The following is a 21556-nucleotide window of genomic DNA, read 5'->3' as shown; positions in this document are numbered from 1 at the left end:
AGTGTTTTCCATCTCTGCTGGTTCTTTATTCCCGTCACGGGGTATGTGACACAGCATACATCTCATTAGAACAGCTTTTAAATCGCTGGTATTATCTTTTCTTTTCTCTAACTGTTTTCCACAAGTATTCCCCGAGGTCCATGATACCTCACCCTCTTCTCGAGTTGGAGTTGGAGTTGGATGGGCTGAGGATCATTTAGAAGGCTGAAAATATCGATGAGGTTCTTGGAGAGGTGGTCAGAACTAGAGTAAAGGCTTCGGACAGTAGGTGGGTGACAACCAGGAAAGGTAAGGTGATTAAGAAGTCAGTACAGTGTTCCCCTTTTGCCATTCCCATCAGCAAAATATATGCCCTTTTGGATACTGCTGGTGAGAAATGACCCATCAACTCACGGCAGCAGCAGCCAGGCTTGTGGCACTGTGGCCGGCTCTGAGCCTGACACGGAAGGGTAAAGGAGGCAGTACAGTAGTTATAGGGGACAGGATAGTTCGGGGAACAGCAAGGAGATTCTGTGGCCACAAAAGAGACAGCAGAATGGTGTGTTACCTCCCGGGTGCCGGGATCCAGGACGGATCAAAGCAGCGGCAGGATAGGTGGCAAAAGGGAAATAACAGGCATGATGGGTCGGATAGTTTGTCGTGTATATTGTGATTAAAGGTGATGAACAGAGCATTGATCAGTACATGGAACTACGATGTAGTCACTACTGAGAGGAGCAGGGAAGCGTGATTAATGCACCAGATATTCCATGTTTCAGAGAAGTTAAAGAAGGAGGTAAAAGAGGGTGTGGAGTTGCACTCCTAATCAGGACACTATCACAGCTGCACTCCTTGGAGACATAAAGGAGCGGTCAGACACTGAGTCCATTGAGTAGAACTTGGGAATAAGAAGGTGCAATCACACTAGCAGAAGAGATTCGCACACTCATGTGTCCTGGACTGTTTCACGCCTGTTTCCACTGGCAGTAGCCCACTCCACCTGCACCGCCTGGTGCGACCAAGGCCGGATCAGGGCTTGGGAAGGTGGTGCTGGACAGGGTACTGTTGGTGACTGGAATGGATAGTTGGTGTTGAGAGGACGTATGGAGGACTTTCCGAACTCTCAGTTCCGTACTGAGATCCCCCTTGTGTTCAGTACATCAGCCAAAATCACAGCAGGTCATGGCCGACTCAAACAGGGACTCCTGGGAAGTTTTCTTTGGGTGAACCAGAAGGGAGGGAAGTTTGGATGGGAATTACTAGGAATAGAGATGAGAGTGGCTAACCAGCTCCAAGCTCATGATGTCCAGACCGACGGAGTTTAACCCTCGCCATGAACACCTGCTACTCAGTCAAGCTGCCTCTGGGGCCGATATACTCTCTCCGGCTGTGCCAGCCGCAGGAACAAAGATAGTCGCATAGGGATTGTGGAGAGGGCTTGCGGGTATGTCCATGTTGGAGAGTGGGTTTGGAGGGGGGGGATCACATAAAAGATCAGTTGAGATCTGAGACTGCCCTCCGCAAAGTTTAACCCACCCACAACAGGGATGCCCCTGAATGGGGTCGAGTCCAAATGGTTGGTTCCCCAAAAAGAGCTGTTGCCAAGTGGAGAGCAGGGTCCTGGGGCTGGGTTGGTGCCAGCAGAGAGCATGATGTGTGCCCCCAGTGAATGACACACCAACTGTATCTGTCGGCGACTGGGGTAACCAGTCATATTCTGGTACGGATGGGCAGAGCCTGCTGGTGTCAGACAAGGAATCCTCTATTCTGGGAGATCTCGGTGCCAGTCTGTACTGGGGTTTACCATGCGGTGTGTGGCCTGGAACATTAGTGACTGGGTCCCCTCCAGAGCCACTACAGTAACTGTCAGCTGGTCCACCCGGGGGAAAACCCATTGGTCAGATCAAACAACTTCAGACAGAACTGCTCCGGAAGACAAACACCCACCGGCACATAGAAATGGTAACTTTTAAAATTAGAAATAAATCAATGTTAAAAAAAAATAGAGGTTGAATGTTGATCCCTCTGATCTCAGGATAGAAGGGATGGAAAGGGTCCTGAGGTGAGAGAGGTGGTTACACACCGTCTCCACGACTCAGTCGACCCATGAAGAGGAACGGGAACATCTATTGTGTCAACGCCGAGAGGTGGATGGGACACGGAGGGACTGACCTCAAGAGGGTCAGTTCGGTTGCAACTGGGAAATTTGAGGCTTCTTCACTAAATATACTTAAGATACAGTTAGATAGATTTTTACATAGGGGAATTAAAGGTTATGGGGAAAAGACAGGTAGATGGAGCTGAGTTTACGGACAGATCAGCCATGGTCTTATTGAATGGCAGGGCAGGCTCGATGGGCCACATGGCCTACATCTGCTCCTATTTCTTAAGTTCTTATGTTCTATGGCTGTGTTCCTGTCTGTATGAGAATGGGCGATTTCTGCCCTCAATCAACCTGTGACTTGGCTCAATTTGACTCTGTCCATTGGTGTTATTTTAAGTTCTTGTCATGTCCCACAGCACTACAAACAGCACTTCTTACAACATGCTTGATCCTGTCAATTTTCTAATTACTCTAATACCCTCCCAACAAGCGATTGACAGGGATGAACCTATTGATGGCAATGCCAACGGACATGAAAGGGAGGGTAGTGGTAATTACCATAGTAGCACTCTTCTGATATGAAAGTCACAAGTCACTTGTCATCAAGGGCAAAGGTGTTTCATGTCGTTATTTACCCACAGAGAACTAAAGCTGACGGAAGGATTTTTTCTTTTAGCCGAACAGCACTAATTGAGATTTTCAATGACTGAAAGGTAGATTATTCATCGGAGATTAACTGGGAAATATATTTTTGTTCTGAATTCTAGTCCTTGGATTTATATAGCTGGAGCTCGGCAGCGTTTGGGAGATACATCAGCTCCCATCTCCTCCGACTGTACGGGGACAACACCGGTAGTATTAGACAAAATAATCTGCAGATGCTGTGATCAAAGCAACACTTTCAGTACGCTGGATGAACTCAGCAGGTCGGGCAGCATCAGTTAGAAACGATGAGTCGACTTTTCGGGCTGGAACCCTTCGTCAGGACTGAAGAATGAAAGATGGTGAAGGATTTGAAGAATGCTTGGAGTTTCAGTTGAAAGACCAGTAATTTGAAAGACAGAGGGGTGGGGGAGGGGAAGCATTGACGTCATAGCCCTGAAAACAATGGGTAGTAGAAGAAGGAGGCAGAACCATGAGGGATCTGGAGGGGGGGAGTACAGTGACATAGGGATAGAGGAAGGGAGGGGGAGGGAATTACTGGAAGTTGGAGAATTCTATGTTCATACCAAGGGGCTGGAGACTATCTAGATGGTATATGAGGTGTTGCTCCTCCAACCTGAGTTTAGCCTCATCATGGCAGTAGAGGAGGCCATGTATGGACATATCTGAATGGGAATGGGAAGCAGAGTTGAAGTGAGTGGCTACCGGGAGATCCTGTCTGTTGTGGCAGACGGAGTGGAGGTGCTCGACGAAGCAGTTCCCCAATCTGCATCAGGTTTCACCGATGTAGAGGAGGCCGCACCGGGAGCACTGGATGCAATAGATGACCCCAACAGACTCACAGGTGAAGTGTTGTCTCACCCGGAAGGACTGTTTGGGGCCGTGAATGGTTGCAAGAGATGAGGTGCAGGGACAGGTATAGCACTTACGCTTACGGGGATAAGTGCCGGGTTGGAGATCAGTGGGGATGGACGTGTGGATAAGGGAGTTGCGGAGGGACCGATCCCTGCTAAGCACATCCTTCCCTCTCCACCCCTCTCCACTTTCCGCAGGGATTGGTCCCTCCGCGACTCCCTTATCCGCACGTCCATCCCCACTGATCTCCAACCCGGCACTTATCCCTGTAAGCTTAAGTGCTACACCTGTCCCTACACCTCATTTCTTGCAACCATTCAGGGCCCCAAACAGTCCGTCCAGGTGAGACAAGACTTCACTTCTGAGCCTGTTGGGGTCATCTACTGCATCCGGTGCTCCCGGTGCGGCCTCCTCTACATCGGTGAAACCCGACGCAGATTGGGGGACCGCTTCGTTGAGCACCTCCACTCTGTCCGCCACAACAGACAGGATAACCCGGTAGCCAACCACTTCAACTCTGCTTCCCATTCCCATTCAGATATGTCCATACATGGCCTCCTCTACTGCCATGATGAGGCTAAACTCAGGTTGGAGGAGCAACTCCTCATATACCGTCTAGATAATCTCCAGCCCCTTGGTAGGAACATAGAATTCTCCAACTTCTGGCAATTCCCTCCCCCTCTCTTCCTCTATCCCTATTTCATAGAAACATAGAAACATAGAAAAGAGGTGCAGGAGTAGGCCATTCGGCCCATCGAGCCTGCACCGCCATTTATTATGATCATGGCTGATCATCCAACTCAGAACACCGCCCCAGCCTTCCCTCCATACCCCCTGACCCCCGTAGCCACAAGGGCCATATCTAACTCCCTCTTAAATATAGCCAATGAACTGGCCTCAACTGTTTCCTGTGGCAGAGAATTCCACAGATTCACCACCCTCTGCGTGAAGAAGTTTTTCCTAATCTCGGTCCTAAAAGGCTTCCCCTCTATCCTCAAACTGTGACCCCTTGTTCTGGACTTCCCCAACATCGGAAACAATCTTCCTGCATCTAGCCTGTCCAATCCCTTTAGGATCTTATACGTTTCAATCAGATCCCCCCTCAATCTTCTAAATTCCAACGAGTACAAGCCCAGTTCATCCAGTCTTTCTTCATATGAAAGTCCTGCCATCCCAGGAATCAATCTGGTGAACCTTCTCTGTACTCCCTCTATGGCAAGGATGTCTTTCCTCAGATTAGGGGACCAAAAATGCACACAATACTCCAGGTGTGGTCTCACCAAGGCCTTGTACAACTGCAGTAGTACCCCCCTGCTCCTGTACTCAAATCCTCTCACTATAAATGCCAGCATACCATTCGTCTTTTTCACCGCCTTCTGTACCTGCATGCCCACTTTCAATGACTGGTATATAATGACACCCAGGTCTCATTGCACCTCCCCTTTTCCTAATCGGCCACCATTCAGATAATAATCTGTTTTTCTATTTTTGCCACCAAAGTGGATAACTTCACATTTATCCACATTAAGTTGCATCTGCCATGAATTTGCCCACTCACCCAACCTATCCAAGTCACCCTGCATCCTCTTAGCATCCTCCTCACAGCTAACACTGCCACCCAGCTTCGTGTCATCCACAAACTTGGAGATGCTGCATTTAATTCCCTCATCCAAGTCATTAATATATATTGTAAACAACTGGGGTCCCAGCACTGAGCCTTGCGGTACCCCACTAGTCACTGCCTGCCATTCTGAAAAGGTCCCATTTATTCCCACTCTTTGCTTCCTGTCTGCTAACCAACTCTCCACCCACACCAATACCTTACCCCCAATACCGTGTGCTTTAAGTTTGCACACTAATCTCCTGTGTGGGACCTTGTCAAAAGCCTTCTGAAAATCCAAATATACCACATCCACTGGTTCTCCCCTATCCACTCTACCATCCCCCCCAGCTCCCTCATCATTCCGCCTCTTTCTTCTTCTTCTTCTGCTACCCTTTGTTTTCAGGGCTATGACGTCAATGCTTCCCCTCCCCCAACCCTCTGTCTTTCAAATTACTGGTTTTTCAACTGAAACTACAAGCATACTTCAAATCCTTCCCCATCTTTCATTCTTCAGTCCTGACGAAGGGTTCCAGCCCGAAACATCGACTCATCGTTTCTAACTGGTGCTGCCCGACCTGCTGAGTTCATCCAGCGTACTGAAACCGGTTACCCGGAAGCGCACACCAACAAAAAACCGATCTATCCGCCATCCAAGGATCCAGCGCTGCGCATGCGTCGCAGAAATGGCGGCGACACCAACGGTCATCAACCGAAAACTCTGGGGCTGAAAAAGAGGGAAAGGACCGTGAACTGTCCAGAGTTGTAGGAGTGGTGTGGCCGGGGCGCACAGTCATTGTTGTTCAATCTCAGTTCAAACACCAATAATTAAAGACCCACCCGGAACTCCCTCTTACCTGCGGCCAATCCTCGAGCGCCTCTCATCTATTGAGCGCATGCGCGATATCCGGAATTCGCTCAGACCTCTACGCATGGGCATTTAATCCCGAGTTGGAATTTCTATCATTACGGCAGCATAATTTAAAAACACACCAAGAAGTGTGCAGATTTAAGTAAAAATCAAATATAGAATGAATAATAATTAATTAATTTTCAATAATAAAACAGATACTATTGTACTATGATGTGTGTCCTCCTGTCGCACAACGATGAACTGATGTATACGCTTATTCTGTGACGATCCTTGTGACACTAACATAAAGCAGCTGTGACGGACGTGTTCTGTGCCTTTAAAAGGGAGAGAAAGAGATAAACTGACTACAGTACTGCCGCTTGCTTGTGGATTGCGATGGTGAGAGAGAGGTGGGGTTATGTGATGGACAGTTCGATGTTTACAGTTGCTTCACAGTGTGTTTATTTAAGCAAGGTCAGATGACTCTCTCGCGGAGACACAGAGTGGAACACCGGTTAAGGCGACCGGTCAACGAAAGGAAGCCAGTGACAGAAGAGTCACTGGGTGGAACTGTTGAGTGCCCACCAGGGTGGGTTGAGGATCGATCAGTGGCTATCACGGTGTGTAGAAGGGCTGACCCTGTGGAGGCTACTTGTGTTAGAAACCAAAGAAACCATAGAAACTACAGCACAGAAACAGTCCATTTGGCTCTTCTTGGCTGTGCCGAACCATTTTCTGCCTAGTCCCACTGACCTGCACACGGACCATATCCCTCCATACACCTCCCATCCATGTATCTGTCCAATTTATTCTTAAATGTTAAAAAAGAACCCGCATTTACCACCTCGGCTGGCAGCTCATTCCATACTCCCACCATCTCTGTGTGAAGAAGCCCCCACTAATGTTCCCTTTAAACTTTTCCCCCCTCACCCTTAACCCATGTCCTCTGTTTTTTTCTCCCCTTCCCTCAGTGGAAAAAGCCTGCTTGCATTCTCTCTATCAATACCCATCATAATTTTATATACCCCTATCAAATCTCCCCTCATTCTTCTACGATCCAGGGAATAAAGTCCTAACCTATTCAACCTTTCTCTGTAACTGAGTTTCTCAAGTCCCGGCAACATCCTTGTAAACCTTCTCTGCACGCTTTCAACCTTATTTATATCCTTCCTGTAATTTGGTGACCAAAACTGAACACAATACTCCAGATTTGGCCTCACCAATGCCTTATACAACCTCATCATAACATTCCAGCTCTTATACTCAATACTTTTGATTAATAAAGGCCAATGTACCAAAAGCTCACTTTATGACCCTATCTACCTGTGACGCCACTTTTAGGGAATTTTGTATCTGTGTTCCCAGATCCCTCTGTTCCACTGCACTCCTCAGTGCCTTACCATTAACCCTGTACGTTCTACCTTGGTTTATCCTTCAAACGTGCAATACCTCACACTTGTCAGTATTAAACTCCATCTGCCATTTTTTAGCCCATTTTTCCAGCTGGTCCAAGTCCCTCTGCAGGCTTTGAAAACATTCCTCACTGTCTACTACACCTCCAATCTTTGTATCATCAGCAAACTTGCTGATCCAATTTACCACATTATCATCCAGATCATTGATATAGATGACAAATAACAATGGACCCAGCACTGATCCCTGTGGCACACCACTAGTCACAGGCTTCCACTCAGAGAAGCAATTCTCTACCACCACTCTCTGGCTTCTTCCATCGAGCCAATGTCTAATCCAATTTACCACCTCTCCATGTATACCTAGCGACTGAATTTTCCTAACTAACCTCCCATGCGGGACCTTGTCAAAGGCCTTACTGAAGTCCATGTAGACAATATCCACTGCCTTCCCTTCATCCACTTTCCTGGCAACCTCCTCGAAAAGCTCCAATAGATTGGTCAAACATGACCTACCACGCACAAAGCCATGTTGACTCTCCCTAATAAGTCCCTGTCTATCCAAATGCTTGTAGATTCTGTCTCTTAGTACTCCCTCCAATAACTTACCTACTACCGACGTTAAACTTACTGGCCTATAATTTCCCGGATTACTTTTCGATCCTTTTTTAAACAACGGAACAACATGAGCCACTCTCCAATCCTCCGGCACCTCACTTGTACACAGCAAAATTTTAAATATTTCAGGCAGGGACCCTGCAATTTCAACACTAGTCTCCTTCAAGGTCCGAGAGAACACCCTGTCAGGTCCCGGGGATTTATCCACTTTAATTTTCCTCAAGACAGCAAGGACCTCCTCCTTTTCTATCTGTACAGTTTCCATGATCTCACTACTTGTTTCCCTTAATTCCATAGACTTCATGCCAGTTTCCTGAGTAAACACAGACGCAAAAAAACTATTTAAGATCTCCCCCATTTCTTTTGGTTCTGCACATAGCCGACCACTCTGATCTTCAAGAGGACCAATTTTATCCCTTACAATCCTTTTGCTCTTAATATACCTGTAAAAGCTCTTTGGATTATCCTTCACTTTGACTGCCAAGGCAACCTCATGTCTTCTTTTGGCCCTCCTGATTTCTTTCTTAAGTATTTTCTTGCACTTCTTATACTCCTCAAGCACCTTATTTACTCCCTGCTTCCTATACACGTCATACAACTCCCTCTTCTTCTTTATCAGAGTTGCAATATCCCTTGAGAACTAAGGTTCCTTATTCCTATTCACCTTGCCTTTAATCCTGACAGGAACATACAAACTCTGCACTCTCAAAATTTCCCCTTTGAAGGCTTCCCACCTACTGATCATATCTATGCCAGAGAACAACCTGTCCCAATCCACGCTTTTTAGATCCTTTCTCATTTCTTCAAATTTGGCCTTCTTCCAGTTAAGAACCTCAACCCTAGGACCAGATCTATCCTTGTCCATGATCAAGTTGAAACTAATGGTGTTATGATCACTGGAACCAAAGTGCTCCCCTACACAGACTTCTGTCACTTGTCCTAACTCGTTTCCTAACAGGAGATCCAATATTGCATCCCCTCTAGTTGGTCCCTCTATATATTGATTTAGAAAACTTTCCTGAACACATTTTACAAACTCTAAACCATCTAGACCCCTAACAGTATGGGAGACCCAATCAATATATGAAAAATTGAAATCCCCTACCAGCACAACTTTATGTTTCCTGCAGTTGCCTGCTATCTCTCTGCAGATTTGCACTTCCAATTTTCTTTGACTATTGGGTGGTCTGTAATACAATGTGGCCATACCTTTCCTATTTCTCAGCTCCACCCACAAGGTCTCAGTAGACAAGCCCTCTAATCTATCCTGCCTGAGCACTGCTGTAATATTTTCCCCCACCTTTCATTCCTCTGCCTCGATCACATCTGAAACATCGGAACCCTGGAATATTAAGCTGCCAGTCCTGCCCCTCCTGTAGCCAAGTTTCACTAATTGCTACAATGTCATAATTCCACGTGTCAATCCACGCCCTCAACTCATCCGCCTTCCCCGCAATACTCCTAGCATTGAAATATATACACCTCAGAAGACTTTTACCACCACTCACAACCTTTCTATTAGTGGATTTGCTTGAACTTTTAACATCATTTATTTTCACCCCAGCCACACTATCCTTGCCTGGGTGATAGTTTTGCCTTGAAGACGGTCCCCTATGTGAGAAGCTACTTTTGGCTATTTCTTGAGAGTGGATTCGGAGTCTGACGACGGAAGATGGAAGACTGTTAATTCGTTCTTTTCCTGTTGTGGATTTCACCTCGGCTTACAAACACCTCTCTCTCCCCCACCAACTCCATGAATTGCACTGAACTTCCTTACATTACCATCGTAAGACTTTAAATCTTACCACCCGAGCTTGAACGAGTTTGGGAATTATATTCACACACACACACACACACACACACACACACACACACACACACACACACACATATATTTGCAGAGTCGCACTGAAAGTCTGAGGCGTACAGTGTGAACAGAAACGGAGACAGGACAGTCCCTTGTGTGACTCCAGTACCGCTCACCTCCAGCTCAGGCAGAGAACTACCTGGGGTACAAACTGGAGTCTATTTGTCAGGTAGTCAGTAATCCAGGAGATAGTGCAGTGTTCTACGCCCATCCTTTGCAGATTCGTGCTCAAAATAAGTGGCTGAATTGTATTGAAGGCGCTAGAGAAATCAAACAGTGTGATGCTCACAATGCCAGCAACATCATCCAGGTAAGAGTGAGCTCGCTGCGACAGATAGACGATGGCATCATCTACTCCCACAAGAGGCTGCTTGGCAAACTGCAGAGGGTCCAATGAAGATCTCAAATGCGGCCCAACACCAGCCACTCCAGAACCTTCATCGCATGAGATGTTAGGGCAATTGGTATGTAGCCATAAAGACTCGATTGAGTCGCCTTCTTGGATAGAGAAACCAAGCAAGAAGTCTTCCACAGCACCGGTATCTTTTCCTGACTCAGACTCAGATTGTAAAGGTGCTACAAAATACCAGGCAGGTGGCTCGTACAGGCCTTCAGTACCCTGGGGCTGATACCGTCCGGTCCAGCAGTCTTCCCTTGGTGTAGTCTCTTCAGCTGTCTCCAGCTGTGGAAAGCAGCCAGTGAGTGAGTGAGCCAGTGAAGGAGTGGAGCTTTGAGGCTTTGACTCGAGAGGCTTCGACGAGAAAAGGCGGAGGACGAGCTTGCTCGCAGTTAGTCTTTACAATGCCTCTTGAGATGGTGATGTGCCTCTCATGTGAGATGTGGCAGTCTTGGGGGAAAGCCCCTCTCCCATAGAGTCACATTTGCCAGAAGTGCATACGGCTGGGCGATCTGGAAGACCGTGTAAGGAATCTGGAGCAGCAGCTGGATGACCTTCGACTCATAAGGGAGAATGAGGCAGTCAGAGCTGAGAGCTACAGGGAGGCAGTCACACCTAGGCTGTCGGAAGCAGGTCGTTTGGTGACAGTCAGAGGGGGGAAAGTGAAGGTGAGCAGACAGGTAGTGCGGAGCACCCCTGTAGTCATTCCCCTGAATAATAAGTTTACCGGCCTGGATACTGTTGGCGGGGACGACCGACCAGGTGTGAGCCACCGTGGCAGGGCCTCCGGCACTGAGTCTGACCCGGTGGTGCAGAAGCGTGGGACGGAGAAGAGGAGAGCTGTCGTCATTGGAGACTCTATAGTCAGTGGAGCAGACAGGAGATTTTGTGGATGTGAGAAGGACACCCGCATGGTTTGTTGCCTCCCAGGTGCCAGGGTCCGGGATGTCTCTGACCGGGTGCACGACATCCTAGTACGAGAGGGAAAGCAGCCAGAAGTCGTGATACATGTTGGTACCAACGACATAGGCAGGAAGAGGGATGAGGTGCTGAAGTGTGAGTTTCGGGAACTAGGCAGAAGGCTGAAGAACAGGACCTCAACGGTGGCGTTCTCAGGATTGCTGCCAGTGCTACGTGACAGTGATGGTAAGAATTGGAGGAGATGGCAGTTGAATGCGTGGCTGAGGATTTGGTGCAGGGAGCAGGGTTTTAGATGTTTGGATCATTGGAATCTCTTCTGGGGAAGGTGGGACCTGTACAGATTGGATGGGTTGTACCTGAACTCGAGGGGGAACAATATCCTTGCAGGTAGGTTTGCTAGCATGGTTTGGGAGGGTTTAAACTAATTTGCAAGGGGGATGGGACCCGGAGTGATAGACCAGTGAAAGAAGTGCATGGGTTAAAGCCAGATCTACCACCGCTCCCTGGCCTTTAGCATTATCATGGAAAAGGATAGAATCAGAGAAAACAAGAAAATTTTTAATTGAGGAAGGGCAAATTATGAAGCTATAAGGCGAGAACTTGCGGCTGTGAATTGGGATGATGTTTTTGCAGGGAAATATACTATGGACATGTGGTCGATGTTTAGAGATCTCTTGCAGTATGTTAGGGATAAATTTGTCCCGGTGAGGAAGATAAAAAATGGTAAGGTGAAGGAACCATGGGTGACAAGTGAGGTGGAAAATCTAGTCAGGTGGAAGAAGGCAGCATACAGGAGGTTTAGGAATCAAGGATCAGATGGGTCTATTTAGGAATATAGGGAAGCAAGAAAGGGTCTTAAGAAGGGGCTGAGAAGAGCAAGAAGGGGGCATGAGAAGGCCTTGGCGAGTAGGGTAAAGGAAAACCCCAAGGCATTCTTCAATTATGTGAAGAACAAAAAGATGACAGGAGTGAAGATAGGACCGGTTAGAGATAAAGGTGGGAAGATGTGCCCAGAGGCTGTGGAAGTGAGCGAGGTCCTCAGTGAATACTTCTTTCCGTTTTCACCAATGAGTGGGAACTTGATGATGGTGAGGACAATATGAGTGAGGTTGATGTTCTGGAGCATGTTGATATTAAGGGAGAGGCGGTTTTGGAGTTGTTAAAATACCTTAAGACCGATAAGTCCCCGGGGCCTGACGGAATATTCCCCAGGCTGCCCCATGAGGCGATGGAAGTGATTGCTGAGCCTCTGGCTAGGATCTTTATGTCCTCGTTGTCCACGGGAATAGTACCGGAGGATTGGAGGAAAGCGAATGTTGTCCCCTTGTTCAAAAAAGGTAGTAGGGATAGTCCGGGTAATTATAGACCAGTGAGCCTTGCACCTGTGGTGGGAAAGCTGTTGGAAAGGATTCTTAGTGATAGGATCTCTGGGCATTTAGAGAATCACGGTCTGATCAGGGACAGTCAGCATGGCTTTGTGAAGGGCAGATCATGTCTAATAAGCCTGATAGAGTTCTTTGAGGAGGTGACCAGGCATATAGATGAGACTAGTGCAGTGGATGTGATCTACTTGGATTTCAGTAGGGCATTTGACAAGGTTCCACATGGTAGGCTTATTCAGAAAGTCAGAAGGCTTGGGATTCAGGGAAGTTTGGCCGGGTGGATTCAGAGTTGGTTTGCCCACAGAAGGCAGAGGGTCGTGGTGGAGGGAGTACATTCAGAATGGAGGATTGTGACTAGTGGTGTTCCACAAGGATCTGTTTTGGGACCACTACTTTTCGTGATTTTTATCAACGACCTAGATGTGGGGGTAGAGGGGTGAATTGGCAAGTTTGCCAATGACACAAAGGTTGGTGGTGTTGTAGATAGTGTAGAGTATTATCGAAGATTGCAGAGAGACATCGATAGGATACAGAAGTGGGCTGAGAAGTGGCAGATGGAGTTCAACCTGGTGAAGTGCGAGGTGGTACACTTTGGAAGGACAATCTCCAAGGCAGGGTACAAAGTAAATGTCAGGATACTTGATAGTGTGGAGGAGCAGAGGGATCTCGGGGTACATGTCCACAGATCTCTGAAAGTTGCCTCACAGGTAGATAGGGTAGTTAAGAAAGCTTATGGGGCGTTAACTTTCATAAGTTGAGGGGCAGAGTTTAACAGTCGCGATGTAATGATGCAGCTCTATAAAATTCTCTGGTTAGGCTACAATCGGAGTACTGTGTCCAGTTCTGGTCGCCTCACTATAGGAAGGATGTGGAAGCATTGGAAATGGTACAGAGGAGATTTGCCAGGATTCTGCCTGGTTTAGAGTGTATGCATTATGATCAGAGTTCAAGGGAGCTCCGGCTTTACTCTTTGGAGAGAAGGAGGATGAGAGGAGACATGACAGAGGTGTACAAGATATTAAGAGGAATACACAGAGTGGATAGCCAGCGCCTCTTCCCAAGGGCACCACTGCTCAATACAAGAGGACATGGCTTTAAGGCAAGGGGTGGGAAGTTCAAGGGAGATATTAAAGGAAGGTTTTTTACTCAGAGAGTGGTTGGTGCGTGGAATGCACTGCCCGAGTCAGTGGTGGAGGCAGATACACTCGTGAAGTTTAAGAGACTACTAGACAGGTATATGGAGGAATTTAAGGTGGGGGGGGTTATATGGGAGGCAGGGTTTGAGGGTCGGCACACCATTCTTAGCTGAAGGGCCTGTACTGTGCTGTTCTATTCTATGTTCTATGTTCTGTGTTCTATCGAACATATAGAGAGGCTTTGAGAAAAGAGAAGCATAATACATGGTATAAGGGATGATAGGAGACATGATAGAGGTGTACAAGATAATAAGAGGAATAGATAGAGTGGATAGCCAGCGCCTCTTCCCCAGGGCACCACTGCTCAATATAAGAGAACATGGCTTTAAGGTGAGGGGTGGGAAGTTCAAGGGGATATTAGAGGAAGGTTTTTTACTCAGAGAGTGGTTGGTGCATGGAATGTACTGCCTGAGTCAGTGGTGAAGGCAGATACACTCGTAAAGTTTAAGAGACTACTAGACATGTATATGGAGTAATTTAAGGTGGGGTGTTATATGGGAGGGAGGGTTTGAAGGTCGGCACAATATTGCGGGCCGAAGGGGCTGTAATGTGCTGTACTAATCTGTGTTCTATGTTCTATACCCATCATAATTTTATATACTTGTATCAAATCTCCCCTCATTCTTCTACGCTCCAGGGAATAAAGTCCTAACCTACTCAACCTTTCTCTGTAACTGAGTTTCTCAAGTCCCGGCAACATCTTTGGAAACCTTCTCTGCACTCTTTCAACCTTATTAATATCCTTCCTGTAATTTGGTGACCAAAACTGAACAGAATACTCCAGATTCGGCCTCACCAATGCCTGATACAACGTCATCATAACATTCCAGCTCTTATACTCAATATTTTGATTAATAAAGGCCAATGTACCAAAAGCTCTCGTTACTACTCTATCTACCTGTGATGCCACTTTTAGGGAATTTTGTATCTGTATTCCCAGATCCTGCTGTTCAACTGCACTCCTCAGTGCCTTACCATTCACCCTGTATGTTCTACAGGCCGAATTTAAGAGAGGATGTTGTGAATTTTTGGAGGACTTGCCATACCTGCCAGGTTGAGGTGAAACTTAATCCGTTTATTCAAGTAACACTACTTAAACCGATACCTGCTTTTGGTGAACCTTTTTCTCAGGTCATAGTGGATTGTGTAGGCCCATTGCTGAAGACTGCAGCTGGTCATCAGTATTTGTTAACAATTATGTGTGCTGTATCTAGGTTCCCTGAAGCCGTGCCCCCTGGAAACACCAAGGCCAAGTCTGTGGTAAAAGCATTCAGTACGTTTTGCGCACTGATAGGTCTGCTCAAGGGTATCCAATTTGACCAGGGTAGTAACCTTACTTCGAGAACAATCCAGTGGATAGTTGGAGAACTGGGAGCTAAGCACATTGTGTCATCTGCATATCACACAGAGTCCGAGGTAGCCTTGGAACGGTTCAACTTCACTCTTAAGACCATAATTAAAACATATTATGTGAAAAATGGGAAACACTATGATGAGGGGATCCCCTACTCTTATTTGCTGTTGGAGATACGATTCAAAAATCATTGGAGGATAGTGTGTTTGAACCTGTGTTCTGTCACAGGCTAAAATGACCTTTGACCTTGCTCCAGGAGCAATGGTCTAACCCAAAAGTGTATGTTTTATAATTCTGGAAAAGATTTAATGAGGTTTGTGACCTTGCAAAGGAAAGTTTTCAGAATGTTCAAATTAAAAAAAACACTTGTTTGATAGGATGGCACCTGTGGGTACTGTTATGAAAACAAATGGAGCCGTGGAGGCTGAAAATGAAATGAAAAATTATTTTAACCCACTGAATCTAGTATCAACAAGATTTAAGAATTCCATTGTTTTGAAAAATATTACTGAGAAGGTCCATCAATTGGAACCTACACTGCAAAAACAATTGGAAGAATTAATTAGCAAACATAAAGATTTATTTCCTGACATTCTAAGACAGTGTGCATCTGCAGTGCATGACATCATTGTAAATTTATCCCAGCCCATCAGAGAGCATCTTTATAGAATGAATTTAGAGGAAAATAAAATGGTTGAACAAGAAATTGGAAACAAGAAGGAAAAAGGAAAGAGAGTGGATAACTGTATTGATAAAGTGGGGAAGTCTAAATACCTTACAAAGATTGACCTGTTAAGAGGATATTGGCGTGTTCCTTTAACAGAGAGGGCTAAAGAGATATCAGCATTTGTGACGCCACCTGGACCGTATGAGTACAAGGTTTTACCCTTCAGGATGAGAAATGCTCCAGAGACATTTCAAAGAATGGTTAATTCTGTGATTAGAGGGTTAGAAAACACAGGGGCTTATAGCGATGATTTAGTAGGCTGGAATGACACATGGGAAGAGCATATTGCGACTGTAGAAAAATTGTTCAAAAGGCTGTTCAAGGCAAATCTTACTGTGAACCTCGTTAAAAGTGAGTTTGGCCATGCCACTGTCACGTATCTTGGCTATGTAGTAGGCCAGGGCCAACTGGTTCCTGTACAGGCCAAAGTTCAAGCTATTGCTGAGGTTCCCGTTCCAATGAGCAAGAAAGCTTTAAACAGATTTTTGGAAATGTTTGGGTATTATCGTAAGTTTTGTGAGAACTTTGCTGACATCACTCTCCCCCTAACAAAACTCCTAGGGAAGAGTAAAAAATTTGTATGGAATGACTTTTGCCAGGAGGTATTTGAACACCTGAAAACCATCCTGTGTTATCATCCTGTGCTCAAGGCACCTGATTTTTCCAAGCCATTTTCTATAGCAACAGACGCTAGTGATGGAGCTGCTGAGGCAGTGCTGTTACAGAAGGGTGTGAATGACATTGAACATCTAGTAGCTTATTTCTCAAAGAAATTTAATGAGCATCAGAAAAATTATTCCAAATTATTGAAAAGGAATTGCTAGCACTTATTCTGGCTTTACAACATTTTGAAGTCTATGCTTGTCATGCCCAGAGACAACTTGTGGTTTACACGGATCACAATCCCTTGGTATTTCTAACTAAGACGAAGGATAAGAATAGATGGTTATTAAATTGGAGCCTGATATTGCAAGAATATGACCCAACGAATCAAACAAGTGAAAGGTACTGACATTATACCTGATTGTTTATCCAGATGTTAAGTTGGAAATTGTACACGTTTTTGCTCTGTCATCTAATGATTATACATGTATTGTTTCAAACTCTGAAATTTCCATTTAAACAAAAATTTTGCCTTCGTCAAATTTTTTTTTTGAAGGAAGGGGGTATGACAGGGTCCTGAAATACCCCTATGAACTGTCCTTAATTACCCCTATGAACTGTGCTTTTGAAAGAGAGAGAGAGAGAGAGAGAGAGTGTTATTTAACACCCACATCTTGTTTTTAAGAGAGAGAGAGGTGAAGACTGCTCACAGTTTGTTTACACTTTTGCAAAGACACTTAGCAGCTTCCAAGTTCTTAGAGACAGAGAAGGGAGGAGCTGTTTGAGTGACAGTTAGTATTCAGCGGTGAGATAAATAGAAGGTCAGATTATAAATGGACAGACACATGATACTGGACACTGAATGAGCTTTGTTGTTCCCACAGAAAAAGTGGGTTTTGGAGGACCAATCGGTGGCTTTCGCAGTGTGAAAAGGGAGTGACCGGTGGGGAGTTGTTTGTGTGTCCGATCCTCACCTGGGTTGATAATTCCATCACTGAAGAACAGTCCCCTCTGTTTTGGTCACAGTTGGTGACTTAAAAGGATTTCGAAGGACAACGGGAAGATCGACGGCGTCAGCTCACCTGAAGACTCAAATCTCTCCCTCTCTCTCTCCATCACTACTCAACTCAATACCACGAACTGAACTGAACTTTACTCATCATCGTAAGACTATTTACCTCTAGATTTGAAGAAGCTTGGTTTTCATATATTTCCACACTTACTTATATATAATCATTGCTAACCTTTTTGATTTATCTGCATTTATATTACTGTATTGTGTAGTTACTAATAAATACCCTTAGTTAACAGCAATACTGGACTCCAAAGTGCTGGTTCTTTAACCCGTCACCGGGTGCGTGACAGTACACTCCAACCTGATGTGCTGAACTATAACACCAGTTTTGTCTTCTGAATCCAGAGCCCCAAGGGAAACACGCACCAGTTTACCACAAGATGACAGAGAGAAGTGACAGTAGAGCTCAGCTCAAACAAAGAAAACAACCGAAACAAAGAGCAGAAGAGTGGTGGTGGAGAGAACTCGTTGGGTCTGGTGTCCAGATGGAAACGGAGAGCTCTGTGGCTTTCCTGGTGGGAGGTAGAGATGAATATGTACTGAGTATCCACTGTGACAATAAGATGATCGGGGCTGGGGAACTTGATATTATTGTAAAGAGTTTGTGTGCGTTGCTTGGATTTCCAGCATCTGCAGATTTTTGATGGGAAATTCCGTTTGTTGTGGACTGAGCGAATGTGTTTGTCAAAGTGGACTCTCGGTCTGCATTGGGTCTCACTGATGTAGAAGAGGCCTCACTGAGAGCATCAGATACAGTAGATCAAATTGACAGTCTTGCAGGTGAAGTGTTCCCTCACCTGGAAGGGCTGATTGTGATTCAGAATGGGACTGAAGGAGGAAGTAAATGGGAGCGCGTAGAACTTCCTGCGCTTGCAAGGATATGTTCTGGGGGGTGGGGGGGGGGGGTAGATGAATGGAATCCTTGTGAAAAGCAGAAAGTTGGGGCTGGGGCTGGGGAGGTAAAGATAGGAAAGCAGGAAGCAGTTTAGTCAAGACAACCGTATAAATCGGTAGGTTTATAAAAAATGTCAGCTCGTGTGAATGTTTGGTGAGCCCTACCACGGCCGGTGTCTTCCTCGGGTCCGCTGTGATCTGAATCTGCCAGGGTGGATGGTGGAGGGTTTTACAGAGATGGCAAGTGTGTAGGTGTCAGTTGGATTCATAGAATGGTGATGGGTGTAGCTTTAGAAGGGTTTTCACGGATGGTGAGGGCTGCAAGGATTGGAGGTGTTAACAGAAATGGGGAGTGGTGTAGTGACAGAAGGGTTTTCACAGACGGTGAGGGGTGTAAGAATGCTTCTCCACCACCGTGGAAATGTAATTCACTTGTCAACCAAAATGTTTTTTTTTCTGTCTGTAACCAGCTGGAACGTGTATTGCATCAGAGTGCTTTGCTAATAATGTTCGTGCAACATGATGCTGATGGTACCTGAGCACTTGAGTGCAGACCTGCAGCTGTGTTACTGGAAGAATGCCAAATACTCTGATTCAGCAGACAAACAGAATACACCCTGTCCTTGGACTTGTGTCCAGAGGAGTGACGGTACTGGCTTGTGGTTTTTTTGGACAACAGCTGTTACCAGCTCTTGTGCAGTACTAGCCTTCCCTTGCTGCAAGTAAAAATAAACGCTCTTATAATTGATACGCTCTGAGCTAATTGTTGGTTATAAGACATAGTGAAAAGGTGCTTAACACCACCTCCTACCTGGACCCCCACTCTTACCTGCAGCGGCACCTTACTCCCCACGGCTTCGCCATCTCACCACAATACCACAAGACATAGGAACTGAAATACTCATTCCGTCCATTAAGTCTTCTCCACCATTCAATCATAGCTATTGGATTGTCCCTCTAAAGTCCATACTGCTGCCTTCTACCCGTCACCTTTGACATCCTTATTAATCAATAACCCACCGTTTACTTACTTAAAGCCTGCTATGCTGCTGGTGTATAGGGTAGCAACGAAGAGGCTCACCAGAAAGTTGTCTGGATTAGAAGCACAAGCTACTGTGTGAGGAGAGTTCAGACAAACTCGGACTGTTTTCTCTGGAGTGGAGGAGGCTCAGGGGTCCTGATAGAGTTCGATAAGATTACGAGAGGTACAGATCGAGTGGACAGCTGCCATTTTTAACCTTCCGGGTCACAATGTTCTATACCAGAGAGCACGCATTTAGAGAGATGAGGGACCTGTGGAATTCATTGCCACGGACAGCTCAGAGGCCAAGTCATTGGGTTTATTTAAAACCGAGATTGATCAGTAAAGGCGTCAAAGGTCATGGGGAGAAGGCATGCGAATGGAGTTGAGAAGAAAAATAAAAGACACAAGGACAGCTACAGAAAGAGGAAACTTTAGAGAGAGATGTGTCAAGCACAGACAGAAGGGACAGACCCAGGTGGCAGGTTCTTGTCTGGCATAGAGCAGTGGGGCTGAACACCGGTTCATTTTTCACTCTTGGATCTTCAGTGAGACCCAGTTTCTCATCAGTACATATTTCACAAACAATACATTTCAATGTTCAAGTTCAACATAAATTTATTATCAAAGTGTGTTAACCAGATGTTATCAAACAATTCCTTTTCTTCTTGACAAGGCAACTCAATGTTCACCACCAGCCTGGGGTAGGGAATGGGACTAATTCCAGAGGGAGAGGGGTGGGTTTGTCTGGGACTTTGTGAATGAGCCCTAACATCCTCCTCATTCCCATTTTCCCTTCTCACTCCCCTCCCTCCCACTCCACTGCAGGTGTTTGTGTGTGAGAGAGAGACCTGCCTGCCCAGTCACACTCCATCAACGATGTGCTCTCTCCCCCAACACACTCACACTCCTCTGCACACAGCAATCCTCACCAGCTCAAATGATCCAAAAATCTTATACCCTCCCTCCTGCACCAACTCCTTAGCCACGTGTTAAACTGTATAATCTTCTGATTCCTGGCAATTGGCACAGATCACAGTCCTGTGATCACACTCGTGGACGAGCTGCCCTTTAACTTAGCACCTCACCTTCTGAACTCCCTTTGCAGTACCTCACTACTCTACCAGCTCATATCATTTTTATCAGCATGGACCACGACCTTCATTGTTGCCCCTCCTTAGGAATGCTGAGCTCTTGACCCGAGATGTCCCAGACCTGGAGCACACAGGAGGCTACATACCATCCTGGAATCTCATTCTCACTCACAGAACATCCAGTCAGTTCCCTTAACTAACAAATCACCTACGATTATAGCTCCTCTCTTCTCCACCCTTCCCTCCTCAGTCTCAGAGCCAGACTAAGTGCTAGAGAACCGACTGCTGTGTCTTTCCTTTGCCAGGTTATCCCACCGTCTATGAGTGTGTCTAAAGTGATATATGTGTTGTTCAGGGGGATGGACACAGGGGTAAACAGCACTTGGTTTCCCCCTTTCCCCTTCCTGTCACCCAGTTTCCTGTGCCGTACACCTTGGATGCAACTACCTCTCTATATGTCCTTCCTATCACCCCTTCAGCCTCCCAAATGATCTGGAGTTCATTCATTTCCAGCTGCAACTCCTTAATGTGGATTGTTCAGAGCTGCAGTTGGATGCACTTCTCACAGGTGCAGTTATCAGGGACGCAGGAGGGTTTCCTGCTTTCCCACGTCCCACAAGAGAAGCTTACCACTATCCTGCCTGGCATCTCTACTGTTCTGAGCAAATGTTAAGATAAAAATTCTAGTTCCATCATGATTTTGCCTTCTCTGACTGCTCTCCTCAATGAGGTAAAGCCTCGAAGTCTCCGCTCCAACCCTGTCCGCTCCGACAATGACCGCTCCACTTGCACCTGCACGACTTGATAATCAATCCTGAATTCTGATTGGCTACTGCTGAAAGCTAAAAAAAAATCTGCCCTGAACCACTGCTGGTAATACACAATTGGCAAACCAGAGTGAATTACGTCCCCTCAAGCCTCTGATCTCTCCGATTAACGAT

General features: G+C 46.1%; 1 pseudogene; it reads right to left on the bottom strand.

Moving 5' to 3' along the window:
* The window catches only part of LOC140198496 (uncharacterized), an 88652-nt pseudogene that overhangs the window by 61977 nt on the left and 5119 nt on the right, over positions 1 to 21556 (bottom strand).

Source organism: Mobula birostris, chromosome 5, assembly GCF_030028105.1.
Source record: "Mobula birostris isolate sMobBir1 chromosome 5, sMobBir1.hap1, whole genome shotgun sequence".
NCBI classification, from domain to species: domain Eukaryota; kingdom Metazoa; phylum Chordata; class Chondrichthyes; order Myliobatiformes; family Myliobatidae; genus Mobula; species Mobula birostris.
Note: the sequence above shows the minus strand (reverse complement) of the source record. Positions and strands in the feature narration are given on the sequence as shown.